The sequence below is a fragment of the Phodopus roborovskii genome, unplaced genomic scaffold (assembly GCF_943737965.1).
Source record: "Phodopus roborovskii unplaced genomic scaffold, PHOROB, whole genome shotgun sequence".
Taxonomy (NCBI): Eukaryota; Metazoa; Chordata; class Mammalia; order Rodentia; family Cricetidae; genus Phodopus; species Phodopus roborovskii.
Window position 1 is genome coordinate 23,992,767 of NW_026126416.1, and position 25,907 is coordinate 24,018,673.

At 44.4% G+C, this 25,907-nt stretch overlaps 1 protein-coding gene across 2 annotated transcripts in view; it reads right to left on the bottom strand.

The window, feature by feature from the left end:
* Positions 1-25,907, bottom strand: part of Stk35 (serine/threonine kinase 35) — a 55,590-nt gene that overhangs the window by 13,974 nt on the left and 15,709 nt on the right. The window contains exon 4 of one of the 2 annotated variants that reach the window (XM_051183405.1): positions 15,455-15,658. The exons of the other annotated variant lie outside the window; for it this stretch is intronic. The gene's annotated coding sequence lies outside the window, so the exon portion shown is untranslated. Of the gene's footprint in view, positions 1-15,454; positions 15,659-25,907 lie in introns of those variants that run through there. 2 annotated transcript variants of the gene reach the window in all.

Sequence of the window (25,907 nt, forward strand, 5' to 3'; positions counted from 1 at the left end):
TTACCTGATTTCCTTAATAAGTTTGTCGTTGAGATATAAGAAAGGTTCTGATCTTTGTGTGTTAACTTTGTATCTTGCTAATTTGCTGAAAGTATTTATCAGCTCTAAAGTGTTTTGGTGGAGCCTCTAGGATCTCCTGTATAGAATCATATCAACAAATAGCAGTATTTTGAATTCTTCTTTTCTATTTGTATCTCTCTCACTTCTAGCTAAGACTTCAAGCACTACAATGGAATAGAGAGAATGGGAGCTCTGACCTTAGTGGGAGTACTTCAGGTTTTTCTCTGTTTAGCATGATTTGTAAATAGTCTTTTAACGTTTGACTATAATCCCTTCATCTCCAGCCTCTCCACTTTTTCATGATGTAATATTGGATTTTGTCAGAGGCCAATGTCACAGGCCTTTTTCATCATCTCATGAGATGATCATATCTTCTGCCTTTTAACCCATTGACATGATGGCTAATATTCATGGCTTTATATATGTTGACCCTTACCTAAATCTCTGGGTTGATCTTCTTTTGTATGAGCATAAATTAGGTTTGCCAGTATTTTACTAATAGTTTTTGCTATGTTGATCAAAAATATGTACTTTTTTTTTTTTTTTTTTCTTTACTTCCTTTGTCAGGTTTCCTTTGTCAGCCAGAGTAATGCTGGCGTCATTAAAAAAAAAAAAAAAAAAAAAAAAAAGCCTGGAAGCCTGCCTCCCTTTTTATTTAATTAGCGTAGTGTTGGTGTTAGCTCTTCTTTGGAGTTCTGGTGGAATTCTGCAGTGACTCCATCTGGTCCTACTGTTTTGTTTGTTTTTGAGACTATTACTACTTCCCTCTCATTGCTGGTGGATCTGTTTATCTCATCTTGATTTAATTTAGGTATGTTGTAGGCTTCTAGTAATTTGTCCATTTATTTGAGATTTTCCAATTTCACAAAATAAAAGTGTGGTTTGAATGAGAAATGCCACATACAGGCTCACGAATTGAACACTGACCCTCAGTTGGTGGTGCTGTTTTGGGGGGGGGGTTATGGAAGGAGGTGCAGTCTTGCTAAGGAAGCATGTTACTGGGGCCAGGCTTTGAGGGTTTATAGTCATGCCCCCACTTCGTCTATGCTGTTGGCATGGTGACCTCTTAGCTTCTACTTTCAGCTGTCTGCTACCATGTCTCCTCCACCACTATGGACTCCAACCTTCTGAATCGTAAACCAGAAAACTTTTCTCCTTAAGTTGCTTGTGGTCATGGTTCTGGGAGACATGTACACCAACATGCAGAAAAGGGAAACTAGATCCTCACCTCTCACCCTACACAAGACTCAACTCCAAATGAATGAAGGACCTCAACACAAAGCCTAATAATGATAAAATTAGGAGGCTCCAATTCTAAGCATAGGTAGAGACTTTCTAAATAGAACTCTGATACCTCAGGAAATAAGACCAACAACTGACAGGTGAGGTTTCATGAGACTAAAAGCTGTGTACAGCAAAGGAAATAGCCAATCAAGTGAAGAGGCAGCCCAAAGAGAGAAAATCTTTGCCAGATATTCATGTAACAGAAGACAAGTGTCTAGAAAATATAAAGCACTCACAAAACTAAACACTAAGGAAACAAACTACTAAATTTAAAAACTGGGCTACAAAATTGAACAGAAAATTCTTAAAAGAAGAAATACAATGAGTAGTGCGTTCTTAAATTAGTGTTCAACATCCGTAGGCATCAGGGAAATACTGATTAAAATTACATTAAAATTTTATCTCACCGGGCGGTGGTGGTGCATGCCTTTAATCCCAGCACTTGGGAGGCAGGGGAAGGTGTATCTCTGTGAGTTCAAGGCCAGTCTACAGAGTGAGTTCCAGAACATCCAAGGCTACACAGAGAAACCCTGTCTTGAAAACCAAAACCAAAACAAACACACAAACAAAAGGATTCTAGCTCACCTCAGTCAGAATGGCCATCATCAGGAATACAAATGACAACAAATGCATCAGTGTTAGGAAAGGAGAAACTTTATTCATTGTTTGTAGGAGTCTAAACTAGTAAACTAGTAAAGGCACTCTGGAAATCAATCTGGAGGTCCCTCCCCCCATTCCCTCTCTGCCCAGGGGTTAAATGTGTTTTAATGGGATCAGACAAAGAAGTATGGAAATTCCTTGAAGAATTAAAACTTTGTTCTATTTCAAAAGTATATTTTAAAGCAGATTATTTGAGCCAAACTAAACTAATTTTCTTTCATATATATACATATATATTATATATGTATATATACATATATATGATTTTTTTCTTATTTCACATATCAATCCCAGTTTCCTCTCCCTCCCTTCCTCCCTTCCTCCCTCTCATGCCTCCCCAACACCCTTTCATCCCATTTCCCCCACCCCCCCACCCCCTCCACCCCAGCCCAACTCCATAGGGAGGGTGATGCCTTCCAGGAGGGATTAACAAAATCTGTCAAGTCATTTGGAGTCTAGGCCCTCTTTCCTGCCTCTAGGCTAAGGGAGTATCCCTCCATGGGGAATGTGCTCCCAAAATCCTTTTGTGCACCAGGGATACATCCTGGTTCCACTGTCAGAGATCCCTTAGACTGCCCAGGCCTTCTAACTAAGACCCATGTCCAGGGGGTCTGAGTCGGTCCAATCTGGAGGTTTCCTAAAACTAGAAAATCACCACATGACCCAGCTATGCCATTCCTGGGTATATACCGGAAGAACCTTCTATTTTACTATAGTGATACAATCATCCTCATTGCCATTCTATTCACAATAGTTAATAAACCAAATCAACCTAGATGTTAATCCATGACAAAGGAAAATGAAAATACGGTACATATACACGATGGACTATTACTCAGCTTTTGAAAATAATGCAATAATGAAATCTACAATTGAATGGATGGAACTGGAAATTTTTTTGGGGGGGGGTAATGTTATCCAGGCCCTGAAAGACAAATGTTGCATGTTCTCTTTCATATAATGGTGGTAGCTTCAAATCTTGTGTTATAGAGTGGAGTGCACGTAGAAGTCGGAAGATTAGTGTCAGGTCAGTGGGTGAGGGAACATACTTTAAAAGGTGTGAGGGGCATGGATTATATGTAAGATGAAAGTAGAGATGACACAGAAAGGTTCAAGCAGGTAATGGAGTGATGGGATGGGAAATGAGGGGATGGGAGGGTCAGCCAAAAGGAAATGAGCATGAAGAAGCTACATGGGACATGAGATCTGACAGCCCAAGTTTGTATGTATGTATGTATGTATGTGTGAGTGTATATATACACATATATACTGTGTGTATGTATACACACACATATAAAGAGGAGATAGCAGAACATATGTGATATAGAGAACAGTGGGTAGAGGCATACAAGGAGTGAGGGTTTAAGTGGAGCTATGAGAGGGTGAACTGAGGGGTAGGGGCTGGATTAACGCAAACGAAGAATGTATGAAGAAGCTTCAGGAAACCCCACTAGTTTGTAAGCGAATTTAAACATAGTTTTTAAAAGGAGCTGAACAATCTGCTCCCAGAAACATAGGTTATTAGGTGAAACTCTCAACATCAGGCACAAGTTACCTCCCTATGAGTTATTTGTCAGGGAGGTCTCTGAGTTATCCAAAACAAGATAGGCTATTGCCATTGCTCTTGATTGCCCCTCATAACCAGATGCTAAAACCCTGTTGCTGAAGACACTCATTTTGGATGTGGGACAGAGAAATCAAATGAATTGACCAGTGACCTCTGTCCCTAGCTTTCACAGTGATGGTAAGTGCTATGCAGGCTGCTAAGTAGGAATACATCAATGGTTTTTACCCAGTGCTGGATCCTGATGCTACAACAATGACCAGCTGGGCAAGATGTGTTCACTGGTGCAATAATGGCAAGGCAGTTTTCAGTCCCAACCAACTACTTTCTTGATTAAATGTGACACATGCTTCCAGGAGGAAATTCATGCCTGTTACCATAAACACGGCTAGGGAAGCTATAGGCCCTAAGAACCTATTGATGTCCTGCTAAATGGTCAGGTTGTGCAACTCTCTTCTAAATATTTGTTTCTATTCATAGAGTTGTGTTGTTCTCAACCTTAGTCAGAAACGTATTACAGAGAATAGTGGCTAATTGAGAGACTCACAGTGTTGAGAAAGCTAGGAGTGAGTGTGAGGGCTCAGCCAGGTATGGAGTACCTATACCATGGCACTCCACCCACAGCTCAGAGAACACTGCAGACGTGGGGATGGAAAGAACATGAGAGCCAGAGGACAGAAGAGAACTGTGAAAGGCTGGCCTTTGGACATGGCATGGGTGTCATATAAACTCACAGAAGCTGTATTTATCTGAACAGGTTGTATTTAGCAAGATAAAATAGAAAGCTTATCACGAAGGAGAGAGGGTCTCCTGATGTCCCTCCCCTAGCAGGAAAGGAGGGATGTGGGAAGCTGGGGATGTGGAGGGAAGGAGAGTCATTTTTCTTTTCAGGAGTAGGGAGTGGCCACTGGTAGGTTGCCCATGGATAATCCCTCATCCACACACATATATAGGTAGCACTATTTGGACTTGGTGGGCCATAACAATAAAATGACAAGAAACTGGGAGGGAGATGGGAGAGCTGTTGAAGAGGCTTGGGAGAGCAGAAGGAAAGGGATGGGAATGGGCATGAATTGTATATATGTATGAAATATAAAATGTAACTATCAACAGGTCCTGTGTGGGTAACTACCACATCCCCAACCCTATAGTACAAATTGTGTTTACTGTCTCACTAATCCTCAGGAAAAAAAAAAAAATCACAAAGTGGAATTGCTGCCATTTTCTAGAAGAATCATGCCAGAGAGTAATATATCAAGATTATCAGAAGCAAAGAGTGGTAACCTAATACCTGCTCCCTGGAACTCAATCTACCATACTACTAGATCCAAAGAAGAGGGTGCCTCTCACTCCCCACACCGTTGCCAACAGGCCTTGATGGATTTAGACTCAGGAATCTTGACTTCTCTTCCAATTGCTTTTTCTCACTTTATTTCTAGACATGGCCATGTCAGATGGCAAGTGCCCCAGTTAGCGTGTTAACTACACATAACCTAGAATCATCTGAGAAGAGAATCTTAGTGGAGGAATTGCCTGAATCAGATTACAGATTACCCTTTGGGCATGCCTTGATTATTATTGAATAATAATGAATAATAATTATTGAATCTCCCATGTAGGGGATTGTCTTGTCACTGTAGGCAGTAGCATTCCCTGGGAAGATGTTCCTAGGTTGTACAAAAAAGCTAGGTAAGTAGGAGACAGTGAACAAGCCAGCAAGCAATATTCCCCCATGGACTCTGCTTCAACTTCCTGTCATGATATCCTTCAAAAATGACCCTAGAAGTATAACGAGACAAACTCTTCCCTGAAGCTTTTTTTTTTTTTTTTTTTTTTTTTTTTTTTTTTTGTGGTACTTGTCACACACAGAGAATGACTAGTAGAGTGGGTGCCATCTACTTCCCTTGTCCTTACTAGGAGTTGTAGCCAAGGAACCAGGTGGGCACGAAGCAGATCTCAGGGCATGAATCATCCTCTCCACTTTTAACCGACACAGGCACCATCCTCGTTCCTGTGACCCTGACACACCAACAAGTCACTGACCAGGCCCCATCTTATAAGCCATTATGTAGATCACAGCCCCTGCTCACAAAAACAACTCCCTGGACCATTCTGGTGTGTAGTTTTATTTACATATGCATTTATTAGATTTATTTATTTAGACCAGTTCTCACTTATGTATCCCTGGCTGGCCTGGAATTATGTAGACCAGGCTGGCCTCAAACTCACACACCTGGCTCTGCCTCCCAAGTTTTGGGATTAAAGGCGTGCGCCACCATGCCTGGCAGGTGTGTGGCTCTAAGCAGCTGAGTAAGAGTAACTGTCACTCTGGAGAAAATGAAATTCAAAAGTTCATCAATGAAGCTCTCCAGGCATTCAGGCCACTCGTTTACATATTCTCAACGGCGGCTTTGCATTACAACAGTATGGACCCTATGGCCAGCAAAACCTAAAATATTTACTGTTTGGCCTTTGACAAGTTTGCCGATCCATGATCCAGATGAAAGAAATTTAAACTGCAATATCACTATTAACATCTGGTAATATCCTCAAGAAGGTTCATTCTCATGTGTCTGGGGCTGGCTGGAATGAACCTGGGCAGAGAATGGGCTCACGGGCTCTGTGTTCCTGTCCCACTGTCACAATCTGCCCTGCTGGCTCCCAAGGAAGTTCTTTCCTTGAGATTGTGGAATAATAAATAGACTCTGATTAGACAGAGTCTCTGTCATTCATCTACTTAACACAGGCTGCTGTCTACTATGTGCTTTAGGAGGCACTCTTTAAGGACATACACACATTTAATTTTATTTTTTATTTAGAGAATATAGTTAAATCATTTCCCCCTTCCATTTCCTCCCTTCAAGCCCTCCCAGAAACCTCTCCTTGCTTTCTTTCAATTACATACATATGTATGTATGTATGCATGTATACATATAAATTCTTAAATTCACAAATACAACTTGCTCAGTCTGTGCACGGTACTTACATGTGTATGTTTTCAGGGCTAACCATTTGGTAGAAGATAATCAATTGGTTGCTGTTTCCTGAAGAAAACTATTTCACTCTTGAGTGAAGGGACTGTAAGCAGCCTGCGCATGGCAAACATGGCTCTGGCAGGCCTTGTCTTCTACCCCATTCCCTCAGCCTTGCTAAAAAATATTAGATTACACTCCTCAAGCTTGCCACCAAGGTCTAGTCCCTTATTTGGCCATTTCCTCCTCCTGAGGCTGACTACAAAGTTCCAGGTATCAAAGTATTGAAGTCCGGCAATCAAAAGCCTCCTTTGACTCACCTAAGTAACATGCCCAATCAAAATTAAACACCTCATCCTGACACAGGGTTTGCCATTTTCCTGAGCCACATCGGTCTCCTCTCTAGCAAGAGGCAGTCTTTTGTCTCCCCGCCTCCAGAATAAACACCCCTGCCCCCTCTCTCTCGTTCCCTTCCCCTTCTCTCATCCTCTATCTCCTGTCTTTGTCTCTTATTCCCTGCCGGGCCTCTCTGTGGCAAATAAATCTTTGTGCTGAGAACTTGGTCTTGGGATGTCTTGGGCCAATTCTGTTCATTTCACTCAGCATCCCTTAGCTGTCTGTTTTTGTGTAGGGCTTTTTTGCATCAGTGTTAGTATGCCCACTGCTGTCCTTGTTCAGCTCATGTTTAGGCAGTCACGTTGGTCAGACTTAGACACAATAGTACAGCAGATTCCCTGCTCTCTGACTCTTATAATCCTTCTGCTCCCTCTTTCACAATGATCCCTGAGTCTTAGGCTTAAAAAGTTGCTGTAGACTTATCTGTTGGGACTGGGCTTCACATATATGTATTTATCTTGATGACTAATATACATTTGTGTATAAATCATAGATAAAAATAAATCATATATAGAAAACTGCGGTAGGGATGTACTTTACGAAAAATGAAGCATGTTGAAGACAGTGATGGTGGGGTCATGTTTCTTTAAATAAATCAGGAAGGGTCTTAGGTGGCATGAACAGATGACCACCTGTATGAAGCAGGTATACCAATGTATTCCAGGTGAGGGAACAGTGGTGTAAAGGCTCAGGTTGAAATGTTCTCTGTGCTTAGAGATAGCAGGAAAGCCAAGATGGCAGGGAGACAAAGAGGATGCTGGGTGGCAAGGCTGGAGAAGTAAGCAGGAGAAATATGGGCTTACAGTGTGGCTTGCTCTGTTGACTTAGAAGGAAATAGTGTGGATATTGACCAAGATGGATCTCAGTGACATAGAACTCCTTTGGAACCTCAGGCATGGATATGGTGATAGAAAAATCTCATACATGGCTCCAATTTGGAAGACCAGAAGGGAGACCTGGGCCCTTGAGATTGCAGGCTAAGCAGGGTCTGGAGTGGGATTCTGGCTAGGCAGCAGGGTGGACAGAGCAGTCACCCAGGTCTTGTCTCCTTCATGACCCCCATATATTACAGAGCCTCATTTCTGCCTCCCTCTGGCCCGGCCTGCCAGACCAATTTGCCATATTCTCCCAGTTCCTTCCTCTGGAACACAAGCTCCTACTCACAGACAGCAGTGAGTAGGCAGCAAGCAAATATTGATCAAATCACTAATTTGGAGGCTGAAGCTGAACAGCAGACAGAAGCTGGGGCAGGGGCAGGATTAGGGAGGTTTGGTTAACTCCTTCCACAAACGTGAGCATGACTTTTTTGGGTATGATAGTTAGTGGTATCAACAAAATCTAGAACCACTTGGGAGATGAGCCTCTGGGAATGCCTGTGAGGGATTATCTAATGTTTGAAGACCCATCTTAATTGTGGGTGGAGCCATTCCTCGAGCAGAAGATTCTAGACTGTGTGGAGAAATCAGCTTGTATGCATTCTTCACTGACTCTGCTCCTGGCTGTGGATGTGGTATGGTCATCAACTTCAATCTCCAGCCACCCTGACTTTCTAACTAGCTGTGAACTTCCTCCTAAGTTTCTTTTCTCAAGGTTATTTTATCACAGTAACAGAAAACAAAGTGAGACACAAATTGGTACCAAGTGGGGAAAATACTGTGGTGAACCTGACCAGGTGATTCTCGGGCTTTTGAAACTGTTTTATAATATAGACATGGAAGAATTGGGGCCTTTGGACTAGAAAGTCCTCAAGTATAAAAGCAAAATGGGCTGTCCTGATGAGAGTTTGGAAGACCAAAATCCCGAGAAACCCAGACAGTGGCAGCCTCTTTCATGAGTTCTAAGGGGACAAAGGTATCTATTTGGAACTGGGCTAGGGGCCCTTCATGTGATAATTTGGCCAAGAGCCTGGCTGCATTTTGTCCATATCTATCCTAAGAAGCTGAATGAAGCTCAGTGTAAAGACGATGTATTCATTTGTTTGGCAAAGGTGTGTGAGCAAGCTTCAAAGTTTCAGGCAGAGACTATGTAGACAACAAAATGCTGTAATTGTCAGAAGAGCCATTAACAGGCACCTGTACTGCCCTGGAACCATACCAGAGGTGTCCCCATCAGAGGCTCCAAACCAAGCTGCTAGCAATATTGTCCGAGGGGTACCAGTTTCAATGGCATGAAACACACAAGACTGAAGGAGTCACTGATGCAGCTGAGGCCAGGTCATCTCTGACAGGGACAGACTCCCTGTAAAGAGCTCCTGAGGGGCCATTTGTGTGCAATGAAAGCGAAGCAATGAAGAGTCCCCAGGATATTGGAGATGTCAGGACTGTAGGATGTCAGCCAAGGCAAGCTGTAAAATGGGTTGGAACCAATTGGAGACCAGAGCTGAAGGGGTGTGGCTACTTGTATTTTTGGAGATCAGCCAATTTCATTATAGCTGCAGACCCTAGGTAGAGTTATTCCTTGTTACACTCAGATTCTTCCCTTACATTAGCACTGAAATTAAGACTATGTGGAGGGGGTTATGAGGTGGCTTAGTAGGTCTTCACATGTGCCATTGACAGGGATATGCACACGTGTGTGCTCCCACATGCATGCACACACACACCTTGTGATCTTGTACTTTGTACATGGAGAAAACAGAGCCTTTGCATGATGCATACACCATTCTTTGTTTCCCTTTGTAGATGTCATCAGCTGCTTGAAGCTCTTGAATCTTGGCTTCCAATCTTTAAATCAGAATAGCCTTTTCACCCTTCAGTTGTGCCTACCCCATTTCCCTCTGTAGCCCTGGCTAGCTGGAACTTGTTATGCAGAGGCTGGATCAAACCCAGATATCCTTGGTGCTATGATGAAAGGTGCACCACCACGCCCTGTTACATTGCTTCTGTTTGGGTACTTTACCAAAGTGCCAAGTAACTAAGACATTTGGCATTTTAGATCTATCCCCAAAAGGTCTAAATGCAGCTCCAATCCTTGGAGCATTGTGATTTACTCTTGTTAAAGGTGTATAATGCTTCATGTTAGCCATACCCAAACACTTGTCTCAGCCTCCTCTTTCTCTTTGAAATACTGCCCTAACTCCAGGGTCATACAAGATTGGGAGAGAATGCTCAGAAACAGAAGGGGCATCATCATGTTTCCCCAGTAAAAAGGCTTTTTAGTCATCCTATTATATGGTGGGTAAGAAAGTCTAGGAGAGAAGTGCCCCGGGTTAAAGGGCTAGTAAAAGCAGGCTAACCCATGTCCTTTTAATGCAGCTAGGCATGGGCTGTGCACCTATTTCCTCAGTCAGTCACAATCCACAATCTAGGGAATCCATTGGCTGCTCCCCCACTTTCAGTGCACAATGGAATAGGCATCTACATTTCACACCTGCTCAACTAACTACAAGGGAATATGGTAAAATGCATTTATTGGAAATGTGCAAATGATACAGCTTCTTTGAAAGTTTGACAAAGGCCAGGTCTTAACACTCATACACAGAAAATAAAAATAATTCTTAGAACACACACACACACAGAAATCCACTAAACTTGGGCGTTACTCTCTTCAAGTGCCAACTCACACTACCAGGGTCAAGGACAGAAGAATCCTTTATTCCTTTCCCTATGTCCAGGGTCTGGAATGGAGTTTACACAGTCCAACTCTGTGTAAGAAGCCCTTTCCTCTAACATGTAACCCAGTGTCCTGATCCTCTGTGTTTTGCTTGTTTTTGTTGTTTCTTCCGGAACTCACTGATCTGCTTGGGAAAGGCCCACAATGGTAGGCTACATGTCAAACATTAATCTTTACTAGACTGGGGAGCTGCGCATTGGAGAGGAACTGCGTGGCACTGAGAGCCAATGCTGTGCTCCTGGTTTTATCTTTACTTGCTCTGGACGCAGCCATCAGTGCCTCCACATCACACAGAAAGACAGACTTACATCAAGGCTGTTAAGCTGGCAAGCTTTTCATATTACTGTATTTAATTGGTCTGTTGAGGGCAGGTCAGCAAGTCTGGCTTGAAGGTGCCAGGACCCTGACTAACCCTAACCCCAATAATAATAATGCTGTGGCTGTCCAAACCGGAAAACAATAAAAATCACAAAACACTCATTTGCAAATAACATATGGCTTTTTTTGTCCCCAGCAATAACTTTATTCACACAAACGTCCCTTAATTTACAAAGCTTCAGTCATTCATACACATTAGGGGGATCCACAGTGTTCAAAGAACTTAAATATAATGTATCATACCAACCCAAGTAAGCCAAGTACAAAAAATATTCATATAAAGTTGTTCACACATAGGTCCTATATTACCAGCTTCTGTGCAAAAAAAAGGAGGGGGGGGGAGGGAGGGATTACATTAACTAGTATAACTAGTATTTGAAGCTAAACTTGTGCCTGGCTTTAAACCTTCCTCAAAACCAAGTCTGACCCACATGAGCACTAAGAATAACTGAAATATCCTCTGGTTTCGATGGCAAGTAGCCTTTGGAACAATTTTTTTTTTTTTTTTTTTTTTTTAAATAAATGTCCCCTAAGTAGGTTTTCTTCTTCCTATGAGCTCATCTGGGTTTAAAAAAAAAAAAAAAAAAAGGAAGTTCACTCCTTGAGGTACTCTCCCTAATCCTATGGGCCCCTATGCCACCAATGGCAGACTTGTCCCTACAAAATGGCTGTGGATGCTGACATCAGCCAATGCTATATACGGTACCTACAGGGCTGGCTCCTCTCCCAGAGCATGTTTCCAGACAAGGCTCCTTTTCCTCAAAGTCAGACCTCTGTTGACCCGGAGGCCGTATGACAAGCTCAGAATCAGGGAAGGCAGAGGCATCAACCTCCAGAGTCTGATGGCCTGGAGAGCTGAATAACCAAGCTTAGCCAATTCCGAGGTAGAATCCCAGCAGCTGTCTGGAGCTGCCAAGTGGAAAGAGAACCCAGTCAAGGGTAAGAATAACCCAAAGACCCACTGAGAGTTGAGTCACTGGCACTCCCAGATGTGGAAAGAGGGGCAAACGAGCTAGAGACAGGGAGGGAAGACCTCATGGTGAGCAGGGCTAGAAGGGGCATCAGAGTAAGGCAGGGAGGGCAGTAACATTCCCTTCCTTGGAGGACAGCAGTCAGACTCTTGCTCCTCCCAATTCCCAAGATACTTACAGGTTAAAACCCACATATAAACCATCCTTTTAAGCTGTCTTCTAAAACAGTAAAACAGCTAATAGCATAAACAGATTCCCACAATGTTCTCCTCTTCTTGGAAAAAGATTCACAATGTAACCTTATTGCTGCAAACACTGGTTTTCTAAAACAGTGATATGTCACAGAGCTGAGAATCTTGGAGGGAGGGATGATGGAGGTGGGGGCTGGTGGGGCAAGAAGGCTATGAGGAAGCTGGGAAGTGGTCTTAGCACCACAGGGTTAGGAAGCAGAGTGAGTCAAGGGCCTCTGCTCACTCCAGGCCTCCACCACCACTGGAGTTACCACTGGCAGTGCCACAAAGGAGGCCGGGCCCCATCCAGAGTCAGATCTTCACCTAGTGCGGGCACACCTCTCCTCCACTGTAAACAGGGTATTTCTTAAGTAAACATTAAAACATCCCTCTGGCAGCCAAAGGGCAACCCCTACAAGGTGGGAATAGAGTTCCTATTTCCTGCCCCAATGCCCTAGAGCTAGGTGAGGCTAAAGCCTAAACCTTAGTCTCCTGTGACCAGAAGGGGGTTAGCTGGAGCCAGTCTGGATGGTGCAGTGGGTGTCTTCCTGGCTAGAGGTTAAGAATAGGGAGGGAAAAAGGCAGTGTGCATGTGGGCAGCAGCATTTGGTCCTGGTCTAGAGCTGCTGTGAGGGCCACAGAGGCAAGAGGGAGGTGTGTCTGGCTACAGCCCCCAGGAGGTGGGTGGGGCTCAGGGTTTTCCTTCCCCTGTGGCTATATACAGTAAGTGACAAAATGGACAAAGAAAAGACAGCCACCTGCTTCTGGCAGAGTCTGGACAGGGGAGGACAATGGAATAAGGCACTATGATCTGTCCCCTGCTGACTCCCTTCACACAGGGGAGCTGAGCTCTGAGCAGAGAACAACTCAGGCCAGGCCAGTCTAACAGGCAATCCTCAAAACCAAGAAAAAGGACAGCTGTTAGAAGTTCTGCAAACTTCTAGACTATGGACAGATCTAATAAACCTGGAGGCACCTGAGATGATGCCCCACAGAGCTACTGGCAGGCCTGCAACCCATACAGAGGCAGAAAGGGAAAATAACAGAGGTGGCAGATGCTGATCCTCAAGAGGGGCAGGGAGCTGGGCTTTGAGAAGACTACAGAGCCCGCCAGGGGCTGACTGACTAACTGGTCACAGCACAGCAAGCATGTCACCGGGCCAGTTTCCATCTGGCTGGCAGGTGATAGCATAGATCACACACAAGAGAAAAAACAGGTAAGAAAAAAATAGGAACAGGCACTTGGGGCTTAAGACCTGGCTCTCATCTGAGCCAGAGATAGAGGTGCAATCACCAGGCCAGAACCAGCTGGGAGTCATGGAAGATGAGGTGCAGGGAAGCAGGCTACCCTTAACCAGGCTACCACCTGCATCCTATGGGGGCTTATGCTGACACCAAGAAAAGTATGGTCGGAAAGCACTATAACCCAAGTCTTGATTGTAGAAAGCTAAGAGACTAGGAAGAGAAAGAAAAAGGTAGGTAGAATAGCGATTTGCTAGGCCCGAGTCTTTACCAGGAACCCAGGGCAGGACTAGGGCAGAAAGAGTGGGGTACTGAGTTCAGAGACTGCTTTTCCCATTTGTTCAGGCACAAAGAGACAGCAGCACCCAAGAAAAGGGAAGGAAGAGACAGAAGTGGAATGTACTTTGCAATTAGGGGACGCTGCTGTTTCCACCCTCCCAGGTGCCACTCTGATTAGGCTCAGGAGGCTGCTTCAAAAATCACTCAAGGAGACAAGATGCTATCACAGACCAGCACAAGGGCCTACATTACCACCCGCAGCCAAGCACCCACAGGAACAGCAGCTGACCTCTGGCCAAGAGGAGAAAGAAACTTTGGTGCTAAGTTGCCCGAGAGAAAGCTGGAAAATCCAAGTGGCCATAGTTAAGCATGTTGTGCTGGCCTTCCCCATACTATAAGACCAAGGGACAGTTGCTTGAAGGAAAAGCCCCCCCCCCCCCCCCCCCCGTTGACCTCTCATTTCCCTATCCAACCTACACGAGTTTAGGAAGAAGAGAGAAGAATAAAGATACCTTCTTTCCTTGTCCAGAAACCCCATCCCATGTGGCCAAAACAAGGTGAAAAATATGGAAAAGTTTTGGAGCAACCAAAGGTGCATCCAAGTAGAGGGCACCAGAGAGGATGGATGGTGGGGTCCATGGAGCAGCTGGAAGGAAGTTATCTTCCAACAGGAAGCTGTAAGAACACTGCTAGGGAGTTAAGAGTGAAAGGCTATTCAGAGGCAGTGTAGCCACAGGGATCTAGGTTGGGGATGCTTTAAGACAGCTAGCTGCTATATGGGCCCTTTAATAGCCACATGGGCATCCCTGTCTGCCTCATACCTCCCTATGCAAGGCAGATCCTTCCTCTTCTCGTCAGACAACAGTTACAAAGAGGTTGATCACCTAACGTGAAGTCCCTGGGGGTAAGAGAGATGGCGCTTGACAGTGTCACCCAGTGGTGAATGACACCATGGATCCTGGTACACAGGGCACACCTTTCACTGTGAGGAAATCATGGCAGAAGCCAGTAGAGGGTACTCTGCAACAGTTAAAACTGGATCTTGGGGCCTAGGTAGTCTCTGTGATAGGCTGGACTTGTAGCACACTGGGAAGACAATCCAGGAGGGCAGAGGGTAAAAAGTATTGGCCTCAAAGCAGTGACAAGAGGCCAAGGAAGACAAAGTCTGACAGAGGGTTGGCACAACAGTCCTAAATAGAAGAGAGATTTGTGCAAGTTGGGTGGGGTGGTCTCTTTTAAGAGTGATGAGATGACCACTCTTGGTCTCCTTGCTCGGGGACCCCGGTTGGAAATGGCAGAAGGAAGTAATTCCAACTACAGTGAGTTCTGGTGTGGCTGGGGCTCCCAAGAGCTTAAAGAGAACCAGACCATGGTTTAGGTCTTCTCTAAGAGTCCTTCTGGCCAGACCCTGGTCTCCCTCTGCTGAAAGGTTCTTCGCCTCTGATCCTGTCTGAGGCCTGAGGGCTGGCCAGGACCAGCCCATCCAAGGAGTCCCAGAGCTCTCATGTCTGGTAAGGAAGTAACTCAGAGGCTGCTTCCTTATTATCTTCATATCCCTTTGCAGGAGAAACACCAAAACTCTGGGTAGATAGAACTTCTTTGGGAAGTGGGATGCTAAAGCAGAACTGAGAGATGTGTAAGAATGAAAACAGAACATGAAAGATAAAACCAAAATTGCTTCCTAACTTAAGAAATTAACGGATTAACGGTGAATATATGCATAAGCTTTGCCCACATTCAATGTTCTTAAAAACAAAACAAAAGAAAAACCCAAACAATAAAAAGGTGCCTGTCCAGAGTGTAGCCTTCTGCTCTTCAGAAGTCTTGATGGTTTAATGTTTAAAAAACAATAATAATTATTATTATAAAGGAAAAAGAAAAGGGTAGCATGGGAAACCCAAGCAAAAGCTTCACATTGTGGGAGGTCCAGCTGTCAGGAGATCGCCACCACCTGTACCCTCTGCCATCCTGTCCGAGACATGATGAGACTGTGGGTCCCGAAGGATCGACCTGGAAGACAGAAGGTAGGCAAGGAGTGGACATTGGATCAGTGGGTGAGAGTACAGAGCAAGCACCCAATCCAAACTGACCCTGAAGCTGTGTGTGCTGGCTTTTCTAAATACTTTATGTGGGTAAGCTGAGCCACTAATTCCCTTGCCATCTGTAAAGACATGCTCTTATTTCTCAGGTAAGGGAACTGATGTGTTCAAGGTCATAATGACTAAAGGCAGCCTCAGGAAGAGAGGATTTACGCATGCTGGCTTCAGCTACCAATCTGATCACAAATCCTATATCTTATTCCCACTCCAGGTTCCCTGTACTCTACAGGATCCATTCCAGATAGAATGCCCCCAACAGACCCTGATGGCCTTGGTTCTATTTAGCCTTTCTTCTCCACTCTCATCCATAACTGTCATAAGCCTCACTGCAACCCTTGCAAGATTTCGATATCCTTTACAAATGATAAAATGGTGTTCAGCATCTGAGAACCTATACTAAGTTAGCCAACACGTTTTTAAAAGACCACATTACCTTCTCCTCCTGGGTCAGGAGGACTCAGAGCAAAGTTTCCCAGAAGCAAATGATAGGTCCAACTCTGTCCACACCATCTCCTACTTGGGCTATAACCGAGTGTTCTGGATAGAATGTATGCAAATTCGAGCCCTTTGTTCTTTGGTCTCCTAATCTACACCTATGTCACAAGCTGTTTTGAAGATTACACAAATTCAGTTGTGCATGGCTTAATGATATAAGAAACATAGAGCCACTTGAACATGACTGTATTTATGGGACCACCATTGCATATGTCTGCAGCATCATTTTGTGTGATTATACATAGAATACTTAGAAGAATGCCTGGTCCTCTGAGCACTGGCTACTATTTGGGAACTCCTTTGTTGCCAGGCCTCAGGAATAAGTAAGACAGGAAACTGCCCTTCAAGGAAACCTAGTACACAAAAGCCTATAGGGATTAGTCTTGGGTCAGTTCTATATTCTGAGCCACTTAATCACATAGCTAAGTATAGCTTTGTCTTAGGCAGGGCAGGTCATCTGGACAGCAATGCTGTGAAGTTTTCAAAGTGACTAGTTTCACCCAAGATGACTGACCCAAACAAGCCCTTCCCTGCATGTTTGCAACCCTTCAGTGGCTTCCTTGCTCCATGGACACACCGAGCCCATTGTCTGAAGCTTCAGAAGTATGCCCTGGTTCCAACCCAGTGTGCACCTTCTCCCCTGGAGATGTGGTCAGTCCAGCCAGAAAACAATGGCCCCATAGACTCAGGTCTTACAGGTGTCTAGCTCATTCACAAAAGTCACAAAAGTGACTGCCTCTGTCTCTTTCTCTAGTCTTCCATCTCTTTTGGGCTCTGAGTAGAATGAGTATAAAGTATAGGACCTACAGTAGGTTCTGACATATCCAATGAGCCTGTATCTCCAGCTAGACTCTGAATGTACCTTCAGTCAATCGGCCATCACAAGCAGTTGTAGGAGTCATGGGAAAGGCATCCCCCGCACTAATGGAGGAGGGCAAACAGCCTCTGGGAAGCAGCTGGGAAAGACTTGCAGAGCTTCAGTTATGCTGAGAGCTAGAGCCTGGTAGCTCCACTTCTAGAAACCTAGCTTCACTGATAACTCTAAACACAGACATGAATACATGACTAAAGACGTTCAATTATGATGCATTGCTTCCAGTGTTCAAAACTAAGAGACTCGCTGTTATAGTGACAAAGGAGAGATGGGTGGCAATTGTGCATCAATAAGAAGCCTGCTAATGAGTGAAGTAGAATACATAAGTTACAAAGCTGTGTGGTGGAAAGCAGGCCTAGAATTTGTCTCTACAGCTCGGGATGGAGGAAAGTCCTTGCAAGGTAATGGGTGAAAATCTGTGGTGTTTGGATGGATGATGCCTTTAGGATGTAATTAGAATTACATAGTCATTTAGGTGGGATGCCATGATTAAACTCTGACAGGAGATGCTAGGTGGTGCAGAGATGACTCTGTGGTTAAGAACATTGGTTGCTCTTTCAGAGGACCTAGGTTTGAGTCCCAGTATCCACAACCAACTGTAACTCTGGTTCCATAGGATCTAATTCCCTCTTCTAACAGCCTTCTTCTATGAAAGTAGGCCCACACATGATGCCCATACATACATGCAGACAAAGCAGTCATATATAAAACGAGTAAATCTTACATACTCAGAGACACACATAGACACACACACACACACACACACACACACACACACAATCATGAACAATGCTTCTTGATACATGATGCCCTGTGTTGCCTCAAAAGACAGCCAGCAAGAAGAGCCATCATCAGATGTGATTCTGTCTTGAGAGGACCAAAGCCAAGAATCATCCTTTTCCCTTATTTTTAATAAACTAGCATTATAACAAAACTAAACTTGCACATAAAAATCAGCATGCACCGAAATTAACCAGACCGAATATCACATAAAAGCATGCACTCTGGAAAGAGGTTAGATGGAGTAAAGGAAGGACCTCCCAAGGAAGGGGAAGGAGGAAGGAAGAAGGAAGGGAATATGGGGAAGGACAACTAAGAGTAAGGACCACTGGAGGCAGTTGTATGGAAACTTACTACTGTAGAAGCTTCTTATTATATATACACATTATGAAAGAAATCTAAGTGGAGTCACCAAATAATGGAGAAGAAATGCCCTCACTAGACATTTTTCTCCACCAAGCAAAACTTCCAGTGCCAGGAGTGGGTTACATCTAATTGAGTTGTTGGGAAAGGAGCACCATGGAAAGACCCCAACAACAAGATATTGTGAAGGATAGTGATTGCTTCCTACAAACTGATGGTATTGCTGAAAACAAACCTCACATATCTCCTTGAACACAGAGATGTAGTGAGATATTTACTTTGTCTCCTTCTGTGGCACTGACCACCACCATTGGGGGTAGAGCCACGGGCTGAAGTGACCTGTGGAAGGAGGTCTGAGGAAGAGCCAGGGAATGCTCTCTTGCTGGCAGGACTCGGACAGGAGAGCATCCGGTGGAACTTGCTGGTGTTCATCTGTCTAGGTTGTAAGTTATTTCTCCCTGAATAAACATCTATCCAGCCTATTGTTTATCCTGATCCTTATTTAACCACAATACAGAGATGTCACCCTGGTGCCTAACTACAGCCTTCACCCCTACTGATAAGTGTTCATGATACTGGCAGGTACTCTGCACGCTACCAGGAGAAAGAGAACCACAAACCCAGCTATAAATCCCATCATCTAATATGGTGACTTGCCTGCACGATACACTGGTACAATCAGAACAAACACTGTGGGGGAATAACCAACCTCTATCTGAACAGATTTAAGACCAACTCCATGAGATGGAACCCATGCCAGAAACTGTGTGGGTGGCCAAGAACCTGAAACTAGATAGACATGCCATGGGCCTGAAGGAAAACCAAATACCAAATCGTTCTGCTAAAGAAACACAGCAATAAAATTACTCCTAACATGATCTGCTATGCCTATACATTGGTGTCTTCCTCCACCAGAGAAACTTTCTCCTGCAGTAGATGGAAACCAACAAAGAACTACAACTGGACCATGCACAGAGAATGACCTCATTCTGTGGAAGAGGTGGGTTTTAAGAGCCAGAGAATATGGATGACACCAAGAAAACAAGACCTTCTGGACACAACAGGACTGACGTACATATAAACACACAGAGACTGTGTTAGCATGTACAGGTCCAAGGTAAATAGGGGCCCAACAGTGAAAAGGGGGACCAGAGTAAGTTTCCATCCCTTACCAAGAAGCTATCTTCAATTGACAATGGTTTGCGAAAAACCAACCAAACAAAAACCCCTAGTTTTCTCCAATGGAGTTTTGAGTGTATAAACTACATCTAAAGGCAGCTCTATTCTCTACCCCCACTAAGAACAGCAGCAGCAGATGGCCAACACAAAACAAACTCAATGGTATTTTGGGGAAGGTTTGATTCCCCCCCCCCCCCATTGCTTTGTTTGGGCCTTTTTTTTTTTTTTTTTTTAAACCTTACTGGTCTTTTGCTTGCACTTTATATTTTCCAATTTTGTGGTTTTGTGTTTTGTTTGACTATCTTTCTTTTTGTGTTTCTCCTGGTTTTTTGTTGTTTTAATTAAATTCTGGCTTCTTTTTTTGTCTGTTTCCTAAAGAGAGGAAGAGAGAAGGAAGGGAGTTTGGTGGGTGAGGAAGTAAGGATGATCTGGGAGAAGTTGAGAAAGGGGAAACCATGATCAGAATACATATGAAAAAAAGGTTGCAATCAAAACCAAACAAAACCAGCATACACCAAAATTAACCAGACCCAAAATCTATACATAAAGAGCATGCGTCTGGAAGACAACTCAGATCTACTGAGTGTTGAGGCCTACTTTCTCACTGGATGTTTCTGCTCCCCTACTAGCAAAAGGAATTAAATGATTCCCCCAAGGATACACTTGGGGACCTCTTCCCAGTGTTCAACTTGGGGGAAAATTTTATCTACTCCCTAATGACTTGGCAGCCATGCCAGCCTCATGTAGCTTTCCCCTGTTGCTTTCTGCCTGTGTTTCCGGTAGGTGAAGAGGTGAAACTGAAGACAGTTACAGCTTCCTCAGGGAAGCCACACCACAATGTGCTCACTGGAAGATGGAGGCACTTTTTACTATCTCATCAAGAACAGTAAAGACCATCTGGAACGAGTCAAAGCAGCCAGCCCGTTTACTAATGCTTGTGATGAGCAGCGCAGCTCCCAGCCTTGGTGGGTTCTTGCTCATCACCTTTCATCCTAGCAGATGCCAAACCTTGGCTTCCTTGTTGACCAGGCCATAACACGATGTCTGGTTCCTAGCATCAGCCAGAGTCTTTTTGTGGCTCTCAGTGGGCCCCTAAGCACAGAGTCTTCCTGAAAGTCAACACATGAAGGAAGTTGATCCACACCTGTGAAGGGTGGGCTGCTTCTCCACATCTGACAGCTGTCAAGGGACGGCTAGAGCCGTACCCAATCCTGACGCCTGCCACTACTTTGGAACCAAGCTAAACCATTCCTCGGCTCTCTCGCCATCAAAGCTGGACAGCAGAAATGAAAATGGTAGATCATGGATTTTTCTGACATTCAGACTTCTACTGGTTATAGAAAGGGGCTCCGCTCCTGTCTTCCCCTTTTCTTCCCAACTTCTCAGCAGGAGAAATTCTCTCAAAGGGAAAGCAGATTCCACTCAGTGTTCATATTAAGAGAGTTCCTGAAACCCAGGTGTGGCAAAGCTGAGAAACAGCTGGCTTCAGAGCAAAATTAGAACCTAGCAACTATCTATCTGTAAGATGGCAAATACATAAATGGCAATTAGTTCTTTAAAAAGGGCTTTACTCTCCTAAGCTGACAAGTAACTCAGAAATGACAATGGAGTTCTGGCAGTGCTAGAAGGACTTGAACTCCATATTCATAATTCACAATGTCAGAGGGGTGGATGTGGACCAGGGCAAGGAAACAAGCGGTATCCACCAGTTCCCAGGAATCTTGTTCTTACCCAAGGAGCCCACACTCAATCTTCTACACCCCACAAACACACTGTGTTCAGAGGAATCTGGCCGCATGGTTTCTCTGAAAGGCACCAGACTCCCGGGCTATAACCACACAGCCCAAGTCTTGGACATCGATTCCTAGGTGGAGGCTACTCAGGAGCAGCAGCAAGAGTCACATCTCTACATGATGGCAAGTGGAGACAGAAGCAGGGATGAGGAGGCCTGGCTGCCAGTGCCATAGTTTTGTCCTCTAGGGACTTCATTTTCCAGAGTGCTCAATGACAACAGGGAAGGGACTTTTAATCCTAGGCTCTTCTAATCTCAGGAATGTGCCACAAAAGGCCTCAAACTCTCACATGCCAAGCCACATGCAATTTTCTGGTAGACTGCCTTACTACTTAGACTTTGAGATGCATCCATGACACAACGTATAGTGAAAGTCAGGAGCTTGACTTATGCAGACAAAAACTAACCAGAGGCAGCCTATGAATGCCAAGAGGAAGTAAGTGCCCACTGCTCTGGAGGTAGCACAAGTAGACAGTACAATCTGTGTGGCTGAGATGCTGGGGAAGCAGGTCAGTGAGAAAGTAAGGCCAGCCTCAACTCATCATGCCACAGCCTTTGCTTTTCTCTGACGTCCTTAAGCAGAACCTGGGACCCTTCTTTATAAACACAACACCACTGAGAGATGTAGGCTGTATCCCCCATCATCTGAAGCTGGATCCACAGCTACCTTATTCCCTAAGAAACCATTCTGAAGCACAGTTGCCAGGCCCAATGGACGTCAGGGCAGGACTCGGCCAGAGAAAGGGCATGAGGATAGCACCCTGTTGTAAACACATTAGCTTTTCCTCTTCTGTGTCAGAAAACTCCATGGGCTGTGAGTGGGTCTATGGCAACTGCACAATCAGGAAGCTCTTCACATGGAGACTTAGTCATAACATGGCAGTGGTAACATTGACTGTTACTGACAATACTATATTAAGCCATCTGACTCCTTAAAGTGTACTGCCAAAATTAATATTAAAAAGTTCACAAATGTACAAAAAGAAGACTCACTGGCCAAGATGGAAGATTCTGGATTTAAAAGGCTCCATGGTGACTTAACAGTAGGCAGAGCTGCCTGCTGAGTCATCCTGAATTTGCTTGAGAACTTGGACCCATTGAGACCTCTGATCTGACCTTGACTAACTCAATGGGTCTTGGGGTTGGGGCTGGTGTTTTCCTTTAGCACTTATGTTAGGAAACAGGTCCTAGATCAAACAGAACTAAAAGAGACAATTTTTATTCCTAGAAACAGCTCTGATAGAATCAGCAGTTAGATAGGTACGTACCATAACAAACTTTTTTAAATGTGGGGCTGAAATAAAAGCTGCCAGCTGCCTCAGTTGGGCCCCACAAAGCCAGGTTCAACTGTAACTGCAATGATTAGCAGAGAAAGGGCTCCAGGGAAAACTCAGGATCCTGGAATTTCCCCAAAGGACACTTTCCCATTAGGAAGTCATCTAAGTCCTTGTTACTAAGGGCGAGGTCACTCTTCCATGTGGTAACAGGACAATTTGTGGTTATAAAAAGACTCAAGGCCAGAATGGTATGGGCAAAAAAGACCATATGGTCTTCTGGTTACGGCTCAAAGCTGAGCATGCCAAGAGAAACTCTTGGGGTTCTTTCTAAGGGAAAGAAGGCTTGTGGCTTTCTCAGGGAAAGAAGGGCTCCTCCATACATTATTATGGAGAAATATAATGAAACTCATGGTCAGCCCATGAAGGTTTGGCAAAACAAAATACCAAGATGGGGGTAAAGCATGACACTGGTGCTGCTGAATTCTTTGCTTGCTGAGCTGCAATGGACTACTGTGAGCACCATCCTGCATCTCACACTGAGAAGAGACAGGAGCTTCCCAAAGCCAGACAGCAAGGAGCGTGGTTTAATGAAGACTCCATAGCAAGTTCCTAAATGTCACTACTGTGGAAGCAAGGCTTCCATGCTGCAATATGGTTAGGAACTATAGAGTTTCTTTCATGTCTTCTTACAGAGGCATCCTGCCAGGTGTGCTACTGTCCGATCCACCCTCCTAAAACGCTACAGGCACTGCTGCACCTACTCTCCAACCCCACCTTATTTGCAAAATGAAGTTCCTCTTCCTTAGGCTGATAAAGCCCCTGGCAGCTCAGAGGTAGCTGACCTTGGTAGGAGCCAACCTAGGCTAAGCTCTTCTCATACATTCCCCTGTGCTCTGGCAATGAATGCCCTTCTCCAAGTCCATCTAGATATGGGAGTCCCAAATGTTGCTATCACTCATCTCAACAAAAGGCAGCGCTCTTTTCTGAGCTGCTCAGGATCCCCCTGGCGTTGCCTACATGGCTTCTCTTTGGGAGTTCAATGGAAGAGAGCCTGGGCTGGAGCCCTAGCCCTTGACCTAGCACTTGTCACTCACGTGGCCAAATCATTTCCTCTCTGGAATGGAAGTGAGGACATGCAGAAGGGGCAATAATACCAACAACACAAGTATTTAACAAGATAAACGGTGGGAGTACTGAGTCTGGCAAGCTCAGCAAGTAGGGGTTCCCTTTCACATCCCACTTACGTTTCCCAATGATAGAGAAGCCAGCCTGCCCCAGGCCTGCCCCTCTGCAAAGGCAAACAAGAAAATGCAGGGCTAGCAGGGTGTTGGTGATGCATCCCTTTAGTCCTAACACTCAGGAGGCAGAGGCAGGTGGATCTCTGTGAGTTCAAAGTCAGCCTGGTCTACAGAGTGAGTTTCCAGGACAGGCTCCAAAGCAATACAGAGAAACCCTGTCCCGAAAAAGACAGGAAAAAAAAAAAAAAAAAAAAAAAAAGAAAGAAAGAAAGAAAAGAAAAGAAAAGGCAGGGCTATGAGTATGCATATGCTCTATGTGCAAAGAAAAAGGACTTAGGGATTTCTCGGTTCTACTGCCAAGACTGCCTCTCCTTTGTATCATGTATCATTCAAACCAAACTGTGAAGAGATTCTGAAAGACTGTCAGAAGTCTCAACCAGAGGTCCAGTTGAGGCTATGGAGGCACCGATAAGCTTTCCATAATTGTACTTAAAGTTCCAAAGATGGCTGAGAGGACTGTGACATTAGCTTGAAGCTCTCTATCTGATCAGAATTATAATCTAGTTAGCAGGAAACTCCTGGCTAATGGCTGTCTTTAGTTCCTGCCACTGCTCAACTGGAATTACCTTGCAACACAGCTCCATCTCCATTCACCAAAGTCAAGGAACGGGGTTGCAGAAGACTCCCGTTACATCTTCCCACAGCATCAACCCCAGTTCTATGAGCTGGTGGACAAGTGGGGTTCTGGTTTTCTGTAAAAGTGGGATGGAGTGTGTGCTCTCCAAAGGCTTTTATCCCACACTAGAATGAACCTGAGATGGCCCAGGGAGGGAGGATGTCTGGATTGTGTCAGTGGTGACAGCTGTACTTCACTTTAGGTACTTGGCTTAAACCCCAGAACAAGTTTTATAAAGGTAAAAAGTCACCCTGTTGTTTGTCCAGGGTGTGGTATTTTTCACACCCATTTCTGTTGCCCCATGCAAACCGAGAGTTCCTTCCAAACATTCACCAGATCCAAACAGGCAATCTGGTTACTAACAACAAATGACTCCTTACTTGTGACTTCCAGTTTTCTTTATGTCTGGTACAAGGGGCTGGGTCCTGCTGGCAGTGTCTGTGCAATCTGCCAAGATCTCACAGCAGCACATTCCTACTCCACGCCTGAGATTTGTCCTAGACTTCAGCTTTCTAGAAGGCATGTCTTAGGCATGTCCAATAAAAAGTAGAAAAGGAAAAGCAAAGGGGTGCTGTATCTGGTTGCTAAGGGTGTCCCTTTCCCCAGAGGATGGATGGACAGAAATGCAGAATCAACCAGCTGCCTCACATCATTTTAGAAATTTGACTCACTGGACAATATGATAGATACTAAAGTACAACATGACATTAGCAAATCTGTTTCCCCATCACTGACTGCTATAGTACTATGCCTGAATTCAGAAAACAAACTAAAAAAAAAAAAAAATGCAGCCATCATTCATGACTCCTTCCCCCAGCTTCAAATCAAGATTAGTTTTGTAGCTGGAAAACAACCATTTTTACTATGCCTTATGGGGTACCTGGGTGGCTCTAATACATTCTTTCCAAGTCCCCAGACATCATTTTCTTTAACAAAGAAACAAAATACAGAATTCTTTCTGACCTGTTTATGTTGCAGGCTGAGTTACAGCTTTCCCCTGGTACCTCTTACTGAAAGTGAAATTCAGTTAAAGTTGGGAAATTCACTGCAGTGTTTTATAGCATTGATTTATTTTAAACTTGGTTGGCATTTTTAAGACCTGCCATGCCTCTGAGGCCTAGAAATTCAGAAAGAGGTCCCTATTTCCTCTGATTTGGATTATCATGAGGTATTAGGTGAAATGAAGAGGGGCTGACAACTTATATGCTCTTCCCCAGTTTGTCAAGACAAAATCTTGGGTACTCTGCCCAGGCCTGAATCTGTGCCATCACCACTTGGGAATTCTACCCCTCCTTTCACAACAGAGTGGCCGTGGTCCAGGTGAACAAAGCTTCCTCGGTACATACCATGTGCTCTCCTCATATCTCAACTACGATAAGATATTCCTAAACTCCCTCAAGAACCAGCCCTAAATGTTACTCCACAAAAGGCTTCCCTGCTCTCCAGAGCCTCCATCTGTAACTAAGCTGCAAGCTCTCAGGAGACA